Raw genomic sequence first — 14722 nt, 5'->3', positions numbered from 1 at the left:
GACGTTTGCCCAAACACCTGGTTTGAGGGCTCAGCATGGCCATTGTGGAGAAGGCCACTGTCCTCAGAGTGGTAGAAAAGGACAAGAAGAGGGAAGGATAGCGTGTTCTTTCCCCTGCACATGGCCATCTTCTCCACACTTCCTGCACAACTCTTCAGCCTCCCTGTACGGACTTGCACGGGACCCCACAGTAAGCCCTAGGCCTTCCCGCGGACAGACAGCCCTGTCCCACGCTCCCACACCTGACCCTGTGGAGGGAACTGTATGCTCATTTTTTAGATTTTCATATATTTGTATATCTGGCACTAAAACTTTTCTCTAGTGAGCATTGACTGATACACGCCCCTAATCCAATCCCCGCACACTGGAATATTATGCAGCCAGGAAAAGGAGTACACCTATGACACTTACCACAGTATCGATGGACATCGGGGAAGCCATGCTCCCTGAGAGACGGCAGCCACAGAGGCCACACAGCCTGGGCCCCGTGGACAGGAAATACCCAGGACAGGTGACTCCAGACAAGTAGATTTGGGGGTTTCCAGGGCTGGGAGTGGCTGGATGACTGCTCATGGGGAGAGGGGAAGGGTGATGGGACTTTCTGGAATGAAATCAAGATGAATATATTAAAGACCATTAAACTGTAAGCTTTATTTTTTTTATTTATTTATTTATTTATGTCTTTTTCATTTTTATTGGTACCAGGGATCGAACTCATGACTGCCTGCTTGCAAGGCAGGTGCTTATGCCGCTGAGCTAAATCCCCAGCCCCTATTTTATTTATTATTATTAGGTTTATCTTTTTGAGACAGTGTCTCTCAGTGCAGTTCTGTCTGGCCTTGAGCTTCCTTTGTAGTCCAGGCTGGTCTCAAACTCACAACGATCCTCCTGCCTCAGCCTCCCGAGTGCTGGGATGATAGGCGTGAGCCACCGCACCCGGGTAAAATTGTGTACTTTATTTTTTATTTTTAAAAATTGTATACTTTAAAATGTTTAATTTTATAGTAGTAAATTTCACTTCAATCTAAAATACAGGAGAACAAAAAAACAAAAATTGAAGCCAATGACAGCGGTGAACACAGCCTGGCTGTGGGAAACTGTGAAAAAGACTCAGGTGTGCTGCGCCACAAATTATGCAAATATAACTTTAAGTGGAATAAAGTTTGAAAACCGGCATCTTTCTCTCTGTTTAGTTAAGAAAACATCTACATTCATATCTCCAAGTGAAAAAAACCAGGCCTGCTGAGAAGCTTAAAAAGTGAGGTTTTCATGCAATAAGCGAATTTCAAATAGAAGAAACACGGTGGCCAGGCTGGCCGCGCCAGTCACTCCGAGATTACGGGAGGCCGAGGCAGGAGGATCAACAAATTCCACGCCAGCCTGGGCGACTCCGTGAGAGGGTCTCAAAAGGAAACAGGAGAAAAGAACTAGGAAGCCGGGCGTGGTGGCGCACGCCTGTCATCCCAGCACTCGGGAGGCTGAGGCGGGAGGATCGTCATGAGTTCAAGGCCAGCCTGAGCCATGCAGAGAGACCCTGTCTCAACAAACAATCAAACAAAGAAACAAACAGAGAACTGACCATGGAGCTCAGTGTGAACACGGTGGGTTCAGTCCACAGACCTCAAAAAATATCTAACACTGTGTCCTACGCACGGGGACAGGGGACCTTGCAGGATGGCACAGGCTGGAGGGGCCGGGAGGGGGCCCCCGGCCAGCCCACTGGCGATGCTTTCTGTACTAGGAAATTACTCCACAATCCGCAGTTATTAAGGGAGGCAGAAAGCGGAGGGCGCGTGGGCTTTTAAGCAGCTTCCTCCTGGCACCCCGGAGACGGATCCACTCCCGGCTTCGGGTGGCATTTCTTGGTTTGTTGGTGCTCGTGAGGTGTTCGGGGTGTTTCTCTTTTTCTGGCCTTGGGGTTGCTTATCTCTGTCTGAGGACAGTTTTACCCCTCAGCTATACACGGTTTATGGAATAAAAGATCACAAGGGGACTTTGCGGCCTGCCCCCCACTCCCCCCCCGGCCGGGGTGGACGCGGCTGCCCCCATCCGCCAGCGCCTGCTGGACTGCTCATCAAATATTCAAATGTGAGTTTCCAGGGCAGCCGCGGAGACTTGGCAACGCTGATGATAAAATATATATATATTTCTGCGCCTCACCCCGTCCCCCGCCGCCGTGAGCCCCCAGGCTTTGCGGCCCACCCCGACACCCCGCACGAATCTTGGTTTGGAGGGTCCCCCGGGGAAGCCTTGTTCTAAACGAGGTGCAAAAATCTAAGCAGCACCAACAAAAAAAAAAAGCGCCAGGCGGGATCAATATTCTCTTCACAGCTCCATCGATTAACAACGATATTCTTCATTTATTAATTATGAAGGGGATACAGAGCTGCAGCCCCTTCTCTAGCTGTGGCAGCCTTGGGGGCCAGGCCTGGGATCCCCACTCAGCGCCACCACCACCCCCACAGCCCGAGGCCACAAGCAGGGCACAGAGCTGTGCTGTGCCCCAACCCAGGGTCACCAGGAGACACCTCAGGAGTCACCCCAGCCTCCGCGCTAACGATGCTATTTCTGTGCTTCCGGGCTGCCTTTGCAGTCCCCCCTCCAGAATACAAGTCCCCAGCCCGGGGCCAGACCAGCCAGCGAGTTCCTCTCGCTTTCCTGCAGTACTGAGGGCTGAGCCCAGAGCCTTTGACACCAAGCTAAGGGCCCAGACCTTCATTTTGAGACAGGGTCTCACTAAGTCACTAAGTCAGTCTGGGTTCCAACTTGAGACCTGCCTGACTCAACTTCCCAGAGAAGGACAGCTTTGCTGAGCCCATAAAGCTGCCTGAGTCGAAGGGCAGCCAGGACGGGCAGTACGGCTGGCAGAGCAGAAGGCGGCATCCACAAGCCTGGGGAGGCTGAGGCAGGAGGATCGCCATGAGCTTGAGGCCAGCCTGGACGACACGGGGAGCCACACGGAAAGAAAGAAGGCAGCAGCTGCCCCACGGAAAGCTCTCCGAGGCCACCATGGCAGCTGGAGCAGGGCAGATTCGGCTCCCATCTGTGTCCCAGGCCACCCGTCCTCAGATGGGCTTCCTGTCCGCTCTGGCCCGGCCACTGCGGGGGTGTATGGCGGGGATGGCGTTCATCGCAAGGCGCAGGCTCCAGGCCGGGCCACACTGACCCTCGTCACTAGAGTTCAGCACCACGACGGTCTGGAGGTGCCCACAGAAAACACCCCTGGTGGACAGAGGCGGGGTGGACGGAGCGGGGATAGAGTTGGATAAACTCATACGTGGAGTGCGTGGCCTACTGACTGTGGGGGGGGTGGACAGATGAACATGGATGGATGGATGGATGGGTGGATGGATGGATGGACGGATGGATGGATGGATGGGTGGATGGATGGATGGATGGATGGGTGGATGGATGGATGGACAGATGGGTGGATGGATGGGTGGATGGGTGGATGGATGGACAGATGGGTGGATGGATGGGTGGATGGATGGGTGGATGGATGGACAGATGGGCGGATGGATGGGTGGATGGGTGGATGGGTGGATGGATGGGTGGATGGACAGATGGGTGGATGGATGGGTGGATGGATGGGTGGATGGATGGATGGATGGGTGGATGGATGGGTGGATGGGTGGATGGATGGGTGGATGGATGGATGGATGGATGGGTGGATGGGTGGATGGATGGGTGGATGGATGGGTGGATGGATGGACGGATGGGTGGATGGATGGGTGGATGGATGGACGGATGGGTGGATGGATGGGTGGATGGATGGATGGATGGATGGGTGGATGGATGGACAGATGGGTGGATGGATGGGTGGATGGATGGATGGATGGATGGATGGATGGATGGGTGGATGGATGGATGGACAGATGGGCGGATGGATGGGTGGATGGGTGGATGGATGGATGGGTGGATGGATGGACAGATGGGTGGATGGATGGGTGGATGGATGGATGGGTGGATGGATGGACAGATGGGCGGATGGATGGGTGGATGGATGGATGGATGGGTGGATGGATGGACAGATGGGTGGATGGATGGATGGGTGGATGGGTGGATGGCTGGATGGGCAATGGGTGAGGTAGGAAGGTGAGTGGCCGAGGAATCCATGCCGGGGTGCACCCGCAAGGCCTCCTGCGGGGAACACCGGACCTTGGGGTTCCTCTGCGTGCCTGCCTTTTGGCACCCCCTCTAGGGACCTCTGCAGCAAGGGATGGGGCAGCAGGGAGCATCCCAGTCTCACAGGGACAGCGCAGCCCCTGTGGTGGGGGCAGCTCCCAGCCTGTGCGCCCCCCTCCCCGCCTCCCTCCAGCGCCCCCTCCTCTCCGCCTCCCCCCTCCCGCTTGTCCATCCCCCCCCCCGCGGGGCACAGAGCTTGGGCGGCAGCAGGAGCCTCGGCGTGCTGGGGAGGGGGCTCCTCCGCCCGGGTCGATGCGAGCGGGGGCCCGGGCTGCGGTTTACACTGAATCCACAAAAATCACCGGAGCTTGAAAAGTGGTCAATACGCCATCGATCGGGAGCTGCTGATCGGCGCGGCCGACGCAGCCGGCGGGGGAGGCGGGGCGAGCCGGCGGGGTGGGGACCGGAGCAGACAGCCAAGAGGGGCGCCCCTCCTCCGCCTCTCAGCCTTGCGGTGGGTGGTCCTGGGGCCTGAAAGTCCTTCCCCAGCTCTTCTGGGTGATGCTGAAGGAAGGCAGAAAAATCCAGCTGGTCCAAGGCTGTGTAACTTTCAGTTCGTTCCTGTCCCTCTCTGTGCCTCTATTGTCCTATCTGTGAAATGGGTGCTGTGATTCTCATTCTATTGGGAACCCTTGGCTCCCCCCCTTCCCCTCCACTTCCTCTCGCCCTTGCAGACTTTCCTTTGTTTTTTCCTTCTCAGCAGTGAGGAGTGGGGTTCCAGGCAGGGCGGGGGGGGGCAGTTGTGGGCTGAGTCTGGGATGCGATGCAGGACCAGGCATGCTGGGGACTGCAGGACCAGAGGCTGCAAAGTGCATGGGGGGGGTATCAGGGGACCCACACTTGCTGAAGCCTCTGATGTGGAAGCCGGGGGGGGGGGGTAGGAGGGGGCCGTGGAGTGATTTAGAGGAGGGGTGACTCGGGTGATAAGCACCCCGTCCCAGGGCTGCGCCCGACTGACGTGGCCTCAGGGTGATCTCACGGCCTCCCAGGCCAAGCCCCCTCACCTCCTTCCCTGGTGGCATCTGCCTCTGTGTCTTCCTGGCCCCAGGCGACTGGGAGCCTCTGGGGATCCCTGGACCGAGCGCCACAGATTTCAGTGAAGAGGGAAGAATGTGGAGCAGGCCTGAGAGACGCCAGGTGGGCAGCTGGGGAAACTGAGGCCACGCTGCGGGCTGCTGCCTTCCGAGCACTCCAGCCCCGAGCCACCCACAGCCACCGGACCCCCAGCTCCCACCAGGGAGGGAGAGGCCCAGCACCCCTCCCCTCCCCGTCTGCCTCCCAGCGCCCGGCCTGACGCCCTCCCCGCAGAGGTCAGGGAGCTAATTTCATTCCCTTGTATCCCTCACATCTCGGTGATTAATAATTGAAGAAACTACATTTCACTGGGGCTGGGGACAAATCAGAAATCACACAGCATCGTGTGCTCTGGACAGCGGGGACCCGTCAGGAGGGACGAGCTGAGACCAGGGGTGCCTGCTCCCACAGCCTCGAGAATACCCAGTGATGTTTTCAAAGTATTCCTTGTGGGAGGCTGAGGCAGGAGGATCGCTGCAAGATGGAGGGCAGCCTGGACTGTGTATCGAGATCCTGTTTCAAAAAGGAAAAAAAAAAAATTTGTTGTGGCCTGGTGCATGGTTGCCTGCCTGTTATTCCAGCACTAGAGAGGCTGAGGCAGGAGGATCTCAACTTCCAGTCCAGTTTGGGCAGCTTTGAGACTTAGCAGACCCTGTCTCAAAAAAAAAAAAAAAAAGATAAGAAGGGCTAGGACTGTAGCTCGGTGTGAAGGCCCAGTACTACAAAATTAAATAAATAAGGAAGAAAATCCTAATTTTACAGCTGCTCTTGGGATCCCATTTTACAGACGGGAAATGGAGGCACTGATCAGAGAAATTACTTTCTCAAAGACACAGAGCTGAGATTCAAACCAAGAGCACCCCAGTCACCTCCTTCCTGCACCTAAGAACCTAGCTGGGGGCCACCGAGGTTTGGGATCCCCCCACACTGCACCCCAAAGTCTGCCTATCCAAATGCCTTAGGAATCTCAGGGCTGATGCTAAGCATCTGGGGTGTACAGGATCTTGTTAAGACCTTGACTACCTTGGGTACTGGATGGGAACGACACTTGGAGCAGCAAAGCCACCTTCCAGTGGCCACTTACACAGGGTACAACTCAGGGTGTCCCACCCCACCTACAGCTCCAACCAGGACCCCCTCTGGCACTGCCCCCTTCAACTGTGATCTGGAGGCTCAGCGCTGTGAAAGGTGGTGTGCAGGCGCTTGGCTGTATCCTAGGACCCACTTATTGGAGATCAGCCGAAACATGGATACATGAGCAAAGCCCGGGCCAGCCATGCATTGGAATATTAGTCAGCCAGGAAGAGGAGTGGGGCTGTGATTCTCGCCACAGCATGGACAAACACTGGGGGCTTTGTGCTTGTGAGAGACGCCACAGACAGAGGACACGCAGCATGGGCTCTGGACAGGTGACACAGAGACAGCGAGTGAAGTAGGGCATGTCATAAATTGTCACTGTGAAATTTGTTTACTGTTAGGTTGGACATATTCATCTCAATAAGGGGAAAAAACTACAGGAGGCCGAGGCAGCTCACTCTCAGACTGCATCCCAGGCTGCCTCAAACCCATTGCGATCCTCCCAGTGCTCCTTCTGTATTGGTCAGAGTAAAATGGGTTGGGGGACCTTGTTCTCCAAGCAGGGGGGTCAGTAACTAGTGGACGTCTCTTCCTGTGGTGCAGTGTTAGGTAGTCATAAAAGGCAACGAAGAAGAAATTTTTAAAATGACAGAGGAAGACAGGTACTCGTGAAAATACAGGTGACAGATGGGGGTCACAGAGCCCCCTCGGGTAACATCCCTGTCTTCCGGGTTAAAGTCCTCAGGCCTCTTTCGGCGCGGCCCTGGTGTCCAGACCAGGACTAGCTGCAGGGAGCAATTTCCTGAGACCCTGAAGACGGTCTCTGTCTTCCCTCTGCTCTGTTGTTTAAGCAGCCTGGGGTTTTTCCTGAGACGGTCTTGCTATGCAATTCAGGCTGGCCTTGGGCTCACTGTGTAGACAAAGCTGGCCTCCAACTCATAGTGATTCTCCCGCCTCAGCCACCTGAGTGTTGAGATGACAGGTGTGCGTCACCCGCTGGCTCTCCTGCCCCTGTTTTTAAAAGTGTGATCCCAACGCTCTGGGAGGCTGAGGCAGGAGGATCATAGGTTTGAGCCCAACCCAGGACTCTGATTATGCCATAATCAGAATCTGCCTCATAATAAAAATAAAAAGGGCTGGGGGGTGCAGCTCGGCCCAAAGTGCACAGCAAAAATACTAACAATAAGCCAGAAGGTTGGCGGTGGCTCAGACAGAGCGTGCTGGGCGGGTAAGAGCCATTTGATGGTGGTGACACTGGACATCAGGAGGGGCAAGGACATCCAAGCCCAGAGGAGCCTCAACAGGGCTCCCATCTGTGACCCCGAGTTCCTGCCCATCTGCACTGAGCAGGGTCAGCCTGGGATTCAAGCATTTCCTCTTGCAAGCCATCCCTGGAAAAATCTCCGGTTGCCAGGCATGGTGGCATATCTGTCATCCCAGCCCTCTGGGAGGCTGAGACAGGAGGATCCCCATGAGTTTAAGGCCAGCCTGGGCTACACAGGGAGACCCTGTCTCAACAAACCAGACCAAATAAATACATAAATAAATTCCTGTAAAACCAATGACTCGGAGGAGGGTGGGGGAGAAAGGGAATGGGGGGAGGATGAAAAAAAGGGGGGAATGGGCCGGAAGGGGGACGGGGAGACGTCATCCCAGCACAGAATGGGGACACTCGGGCTGCTCCAAGGGCCGTGGGGAGCTGGAGCCCTGGAAAGCAAGGGCGGGGAGAGGGGGAGGGGTTTCTGTCCCCCAGGTGGCGCCCCTCGGGGCCGGGGTGCTCATAGGCGGGGTCCCTGCACCCCAACACTCGCGCAGGATTTGAACTTGCGTCCAGGACTAGACACGAGGGACTCCCCTGCACTCCGCGCTGGGGCCACGCGGCGATTTCCCAGGCACCGGCGAGCAGGCAGTGGCCGCCGCCGCCGTCCTCGCAGAGGGGGGAGCGCCCGCACCTCCCCGCGGCCCTGCCGGAGCTTATTAAGCGCCTCGGGCCGCGCGATCGATGGCCACCGGGCGCCGGCTGCGGCCTCCCTCCCGGCCAGCGCGCTGCGCATGCGCGCGGGCGCCCGGATTGATCGGCTGCGCTCCAGCATCCTCGGCCGCCCGGCCCCGCCCCTCCTCCCGCCGCGTTGCCCGGCAACCGCTCTCCGGCGCGTCCCCATTGGCTGACGGCGGCTCCGCTCCCCGGGCGCGCGTGGTCAGTTGGTCAGCGCGGCCGCGGCGTGGCCAGGGGCTCGGCTCCGGGCGCGGGTCGATGCCGCCTCCCGTCTGACCTTTCCCGGCGTGGGGAGGGAGCTGCGGGCGGCGGGGGCGCGGAGGAGCGGGGAGCACAGGGGGTGGTGATGGTGGAGAGAGCTGGACCATCTTGGGAGGGAAAAAAAAAGTTTATTGACCCGTTTCTTATCTCGGGGATGCACGGCTTCCTGCCGAGGGGGTGATTGAACGGCGGTGTGGGGCGGGGGTGGCGGGGGTCCCTCCCTCATCGCGCGGGGCGCCACCTGCCTGCTGCCTGGGACCCTCCCTGGGCACAGGGGGCCCCCATTCCAGGAAGGCCTCATGGGTGGCTGAAAGCGGTCGGTACCCAGAAAGTGGGGGGCAGGCTTCAGGTTCCCTCTGTCACACCAGACTGACCACTGCACCCCAAAAGACAACTAAAAACACTCAGTTGCATCTAGGGGCCCACACTGGCTGCTTGAGGCCCGGGCCCTTGAGAAGGTGCTTTGTCAAAATGAATGAACACAGAGGCGAAGCCGGCAGGGTCCACGGGGTGCGGGGGGTGGGGGGGGCGGCCTCCGTGCTGGGCCACAGCCCACTTCACAGAGCGGAGAGGACCCCAACTTGAGGACAGCCACTGGGCCTTTTGAAAGCACACTTCCAGGCCGGGAGAAAAATCCCAAAGCCGAGCAGCGCGTCCCATTTAGTAAAAGAAGCAACTGGGTGTCAGGAGCAGGGTTACTCCAGACCAAAGCTTCCTTTGGGGAGACGCTAAGGTTCTTGGCCTGGGACCCCAAAAACCTCTGGCTTCCCCCAGGGTGAAACACAAGACTGAGTTAGTTAGCAAATGCGAGGTTTCTGGAAACTGAGACCTTGTCAGAGCTCGGGGGGCAGGAGGTTTGCTTAAACGCCCTCTGTGCAGCCCCCATGCACCCCCAAATCCAGCGTGGTCTTAGAGAGCTACTCCCAAACTGCCTTTAAGGAAATTTAAAAGGACACAAAACAGCCACAGCCCGCATCCCGTCAGCCCCACACAGGGCCCTGGGGCTCTGCCCCCCCTCCCCGCAGCCCCCTACCTGGCTGGTTTTTTCTTTCCTTTCCTATTTCTCTCCTAATGCCCCACCTGCTAGGGCCCCTCTCGGCCCCCGCCTGCTGGAGAAGGTTGCATTGACCGGATTGTGCGGGGGTTATTTTTGAAAGCAGATGCTGGAATTCAATTTTTATTTTAACCTGGTTATTGAGTGGGGAGCGGGAGGGGCGGGATCGGCGGGGCGCGCGGAGATGAAAAAGCTGCTTTTTATCAAAGGATGAGCCATTTGGAAAATGGCTGCTGGGGTTTTAATGTACAAGCAGCTCAACAGCACGTGTGTGACTGGGTATGAGCGCGGAATGAACGTGCAGAATGCGTGTGTGTGTGTGTGTGTGTGTGTGTGTGTGCGTGTGTGAGCTGGCTGTATTTTGCACTCATCTTTTGGGTTGGTTTGGTTTGGGTGTTTTCTTGAGACAGAATCCCGCTGTGGAGCCCAGGCTGGCCTCTAACTCAAGGAGATCCTCCTGCCTCAGCCTCCCAAATAACTGGCATCACAGGTGTGTCCACCATGTCCAGCAAGGCATTTAGTTTACAAATGTTTGTCTCCTTTGGGCACTCTAGCAGGGCACAGGCCTGCCCACTTCGGCGTCACCTGATGTCCAGGGTCAAGGGCAGGATACACACACACAGGAGAGGACAGTGACCCTAAACATGTCCCAGAATCTTGGCTTGAGTCTGGCACATGCAGGCCTTGGTAGCATGGTGTGGGGGCCCCTGGGTAACGGGGAAGCTGAGGTCTGGGCATCTGGTTCCCTCACGGGCATCAGCTGGCCCTGGACACTGTTCCTGGTGGACATGGCATGGCGGGTGTGTGGATTTCTGAAGCCTGCTCTCCTCTCCATCTGACAGCTTTATTAACCCCCTTCAGGGGCTCGAGAGACAGTCAGGTTTGCTGACTGCTCCTCCAGCCTCTCTGGAGACCTGGCTTGAGGTGTCCCTACCCTGTCCCCAAGAGTTAAGGTGAGAAGACCCTAGAACCCCTCCAGGGCCTGCGACCCACTCCTATAGGCTCGGTTACATCTGGGGCCGCCTCCAGGAGCGACGCCCCTCTAGCACAGTTCAAACTTGAAGCCCGACCTTGGCCAGGGCTGTGACCCTGACCTCATTTCCCCCAGTGCAGGCACTCAACACACACAGGACAGGAATTCCTGTGGTCTCCTGACTAGGGATTTTTCTTAGGAGAACAAAATTGTGGGTAAGAGGATGCGGCTGGCCATGTTCCTTTTTGTTTTTGTTTGGTTTTGAGACAGGGTCTCATATGCCATTCAGAAGAGCTTTAAACCCACTACACAGCCCAGGCTGACCTCAAACTGTCATCAATCCTCCTGCCTCAGCCTCCCCAGTGCTGGGGTTACAGGTGTGCACCACCACTTCTGGCTGGGGCCCTCTTCCTGACACTGCCGTCCCAGCTACCTCAGGAGGCTGAGGCAGGAGGATCGCAAGCTCGGCAACGCAGTGGGACTCTGGCTCAGAATAAAACTTTTAAGGGCGGAGCGCTGGTTAGCACACAAGGCCCTGGGCTGCGTCCTCAGTGCTGTGATTTATAAATCCTGGGGAAGATCTGGGTACCCCAAAATGGGCTGCGGTGGAAGCAGCCACAGAGCAGCCATAGCATAGGGCGAGGAGCAGCCGTGGGAAGGGCGCTGGACCCGGAGCCAGGGAACTCACCCCGCAACAGAGAGAAATGAGCCCAGCGCGGGAGCGGATGTCTGTCCTGTGAGCACTCGGGAGGCCAGTGCGGGAGGATCACAAGTTCAAAGCCAGCTTGGACCATTAGCAAGGCCTTGTCTCAAAATAAAAACTAAAAAGAACACCAGGGATGCAGCTCAGCACCATAAGTGCCTCCCTGGCAACCGCAAAGTCCTGAGTTCAAGTCCCAGTGCCAAAAAAATTAATTAAAATTTAAAAAATAAAATGACTCAGGGTGTAGCTTAGTGTAAAGGCTCTGGGTTCCATCCCAGGAGGAAGGAAGGAAGCAGGGAAGGAAGGCCAGTCATCTCCTGCTCACATCCCTTATTCTCAAAGCCGAGTGGTGGTCCTCACGGCAGGCCCTGCCTGACCCAGCCCCTCCCATCTCCACTTCTCTCCTGACCTCTGTGCTTTGCATATGCTGTTCCCTCTGCCTGTACACTGTTCCCATTTCTCTCCACCTCAGGAACTCCTGCACCACCTAGAGGTTTTTTTTTTTTTTTGGAACCTGCACTCGAACTCAGGACCTCACGCTTGCCAGGCAGGTGCTGTGCTGCTGAGCTATATCCCCAGCTTTTCTAAAAAAAAAAAAAAAAATCCATTTTGCTTCAAAAAGAACATAAAAGAAAAGTACAAAAATAAAACAAAATTTTAAGTGGGCCAAGGATATAGCTAGCAGCACAGTGCCTGCCTGGCAAGCGTGAGGTCATGAGTTCGATCCCAGTACCAAAAAAAGAAAGAAAAAAACAAAAACATGTTCAAAAATTTTTTCAAAACACATCAATCGAGGTATCTTTTTTTTCTTAAGACAGGGTCTCGCTATGCAGCCCAGGCTGACCTTGAACTTGAGAGAATCCTCCTGCCTCAGCCTCCTGAGTGCTGGGTTACAGCTGTGCACACCATGCCCCATCCTCCTGTGGTTTGAGGCCGAGGGCTCCTCCTTGGGCTCAGCTCCCAGCCTCACAGCATGTCACCGCCCTGAGACTTCCAGCCCGGGCCTAGCTCACAGCCAGCACACCAAGAGGTCTGTCGGTGAATCCCACTTTGGGTTTTGTTTTCTTTTTGTTTGTTGTTTGCTTTACGTTTTTGAGACAGAGCTCCCCATGTAGGCCTGCCCGGAACTCAACGCTCTGTGTGAATCCACTTTGAAAACATAGCTGAAAAAAAAAATTTTTAAAAAAAAGAAAAAGAAAACACAGCTGGTAAAAGGGACGAGAAGCCGTGCGGTGGCCTGTCATCCCAGCCCTCTGGGAGGCTGAGGCAGGAGAATCCCAAGTCTTAGCTCAGCCAGGTCAATGTTGCAAGACTGTCTCAAGATAAAAAGTACAAAGGGCTGGGGACAGAGCTCGGTGGGTGTGAAGGCCCTGGGTCCCAGCCCTAGCAGGGTAGAGACAGGAGAGATGGAGGAGGAGGAGGAGGAGGAAGAGGAGGAGGAGGAGGAGGAGGAGGAGGAGAGGGGGGGGAGAGGAGGGGGGGGAGGAGAGGAGAGGGAGGGGGGAGGAGAGGAGGGGGAGGGGGAGGGGGAGGGGATCCCGCCCCCCCCCCCCCCCGCAGCCGCTGGGACGCTGCAAATGGGGTGACCTCTGCCACGTTATTAGCAGCCGCCTGGGCCTCCCTGGGCCTCCCCAAAGCGAGGGAGGCGGCAGAGGCCTTTTTAAGGGCCCCCTCTTCCCCGGGCACCCCCCACCTGAGCGCGCTGAAGAGCCCATTAAGCGATTTTTTTTCTTCCACTTACAGCTCGCGGCATGGACGGATTCAATATCTGCCTTGCAAGAGCCTGGGCCGCCTGGATAAAGGACCCCCCTCCCTGCCCGCCGGCACGTTTGATCCTCTCCCGGCCCCCCAGACCCCCGGGCAGGAGAGGCGCTGCCGCCCCCAGGCGCAGCGTTTCAAGTCTGCAGGCTGGGGTGGGGGCAGGGAGCCGGGCTCCTTTGCAGGTGGGCGGGAGGCCGCCTCCCCCAGGAAGCCTTCCGGGGTCAGGACCCTGAGCTCTGCCTGTGTCCCCAGCATAAGAAGGCCGAGGCAGGCACAGGACAGGTCAGGTCGGGGTGGGGGCTTAGGACTGAACCCCATCTGGGGCTCGAGGCCTGCAGGTGGCCAGGTGCAGAGGGAAGCCCTGGTCCAGACCAGGGGAGGCGTCCTGTCCACTCACACGGGGCGCTAGCCCGTCATCACAGCACTCTGGGAGGCTGAGACAGGAGGGTCTCCGCTTTGAGAGGAGCTCAGGCAACTTGGTGCCTGAGTGAGACTCTGCCTCAAAATTAAAAATGATAAGCAAATTAAGATGGCTGCTTCTGGGTTCCGCGCCGGTCAGCTGCCCACTCCTCTCTGGAACTTTGGGCAGCCCCACTTCCTGTCAGGGACTCCCAGGACTTCCTGGAGAAGCTCAGCGCTGTTTGTAAGTCTTGAATCCGTGGGCACCGGGGGCAGCTGGGAGTTTATCTCTGGAAATAAGTCACGGATTCCAACAAGCAAACTCTGACCCAAGGCCCTGGGGTAGGACAGGGAACAGGTGCCCCGGAGGACCCGGGTTTGCCCAGCCCAGCCAGCTTCTAGGATCTTCCCACAGGACCAGGGGCTTAATGGATAACGGCGTGGGGAGGAGGCTGGAGGACAGCTGTCGCAACGCCTGAGCCCCACCTGCTTCCAAGTAACAACCACCCCCTGGCGCACTCCCGTGATCCCCAAACTTGAGGCTGAGCCACAGAAGGCTGACAAGTTCAAGCCCAGCCCAGGCAATTGAGTGGCTCTGGAGGACCCAGACTCAAAATTAAAAATTATTAAGGGCTGAGGGATGTAGCTCAGCATGCAGGCCCTGGGTGGGATCCCCAAGACTGGCAGGAAAGAAAGAGAGAGAGAGACAGGACAAACAATCACAACTAAATGAATAAATAAAGCCTACCACACAGGGGGTACTGAGGTCCTAAAGGGACCGGGTTGAGGGGCCACATAGAGACACAGAAATGAGCCCAGGTGAAGAGGCCGAGGACTGAGCATGCAGATGGGCCCTATGGTGTGGGTGCGAGAGAAGGGCAAGGTGTGGGGGAGGGGTGGGACACTGGAACTGGGCTTTGCAGGTAGAATAGGAGTTTGCTAGAGAGTGGGAGGAAAAAGCAGGCCCTTGTGGCAGCGCTGGGAGGGACTGACACTGAGGCCGCTGGGGGGACGCGGGCAGCCCGGGCCAGGCTCAAAGCTGAGTCTGCGGAGGCCTTGGTCAGTGTGGAGCAGGCGGTGACCGGTCCAGCAGAGGTGGCCTGGGCAGAGGGACCCAGGTGCCCACGGGAGGGCGAGGGAGGCCGCTTCCCCTCCTGCTCCCCAAATGGCGAAGCCCTTCCCCGCTTCCCAGGGATTCATTCTGCAGAGAAGAAAATGCTTTTTGTATTGATAATGGGC

This window comes from Cavia porcellus, unplaced genomic scaffold (genome assembly GCF_034190915.1).
Source record: "Cavia porcellus strain 051 isolate PalLab524CR breed Dunkin Hartley unplaced genomic scaffold, mCavPor4.1 scaffold_17, whole genome shotgun sequence".
NCBI lineage: Eukaryota > Metazoa > Chordata > Mammalia > Rodentia > Caviidae > Cavia > Cavia porcellus.
Note: the sequence above shows the minus strand (reverse complement) of the source record.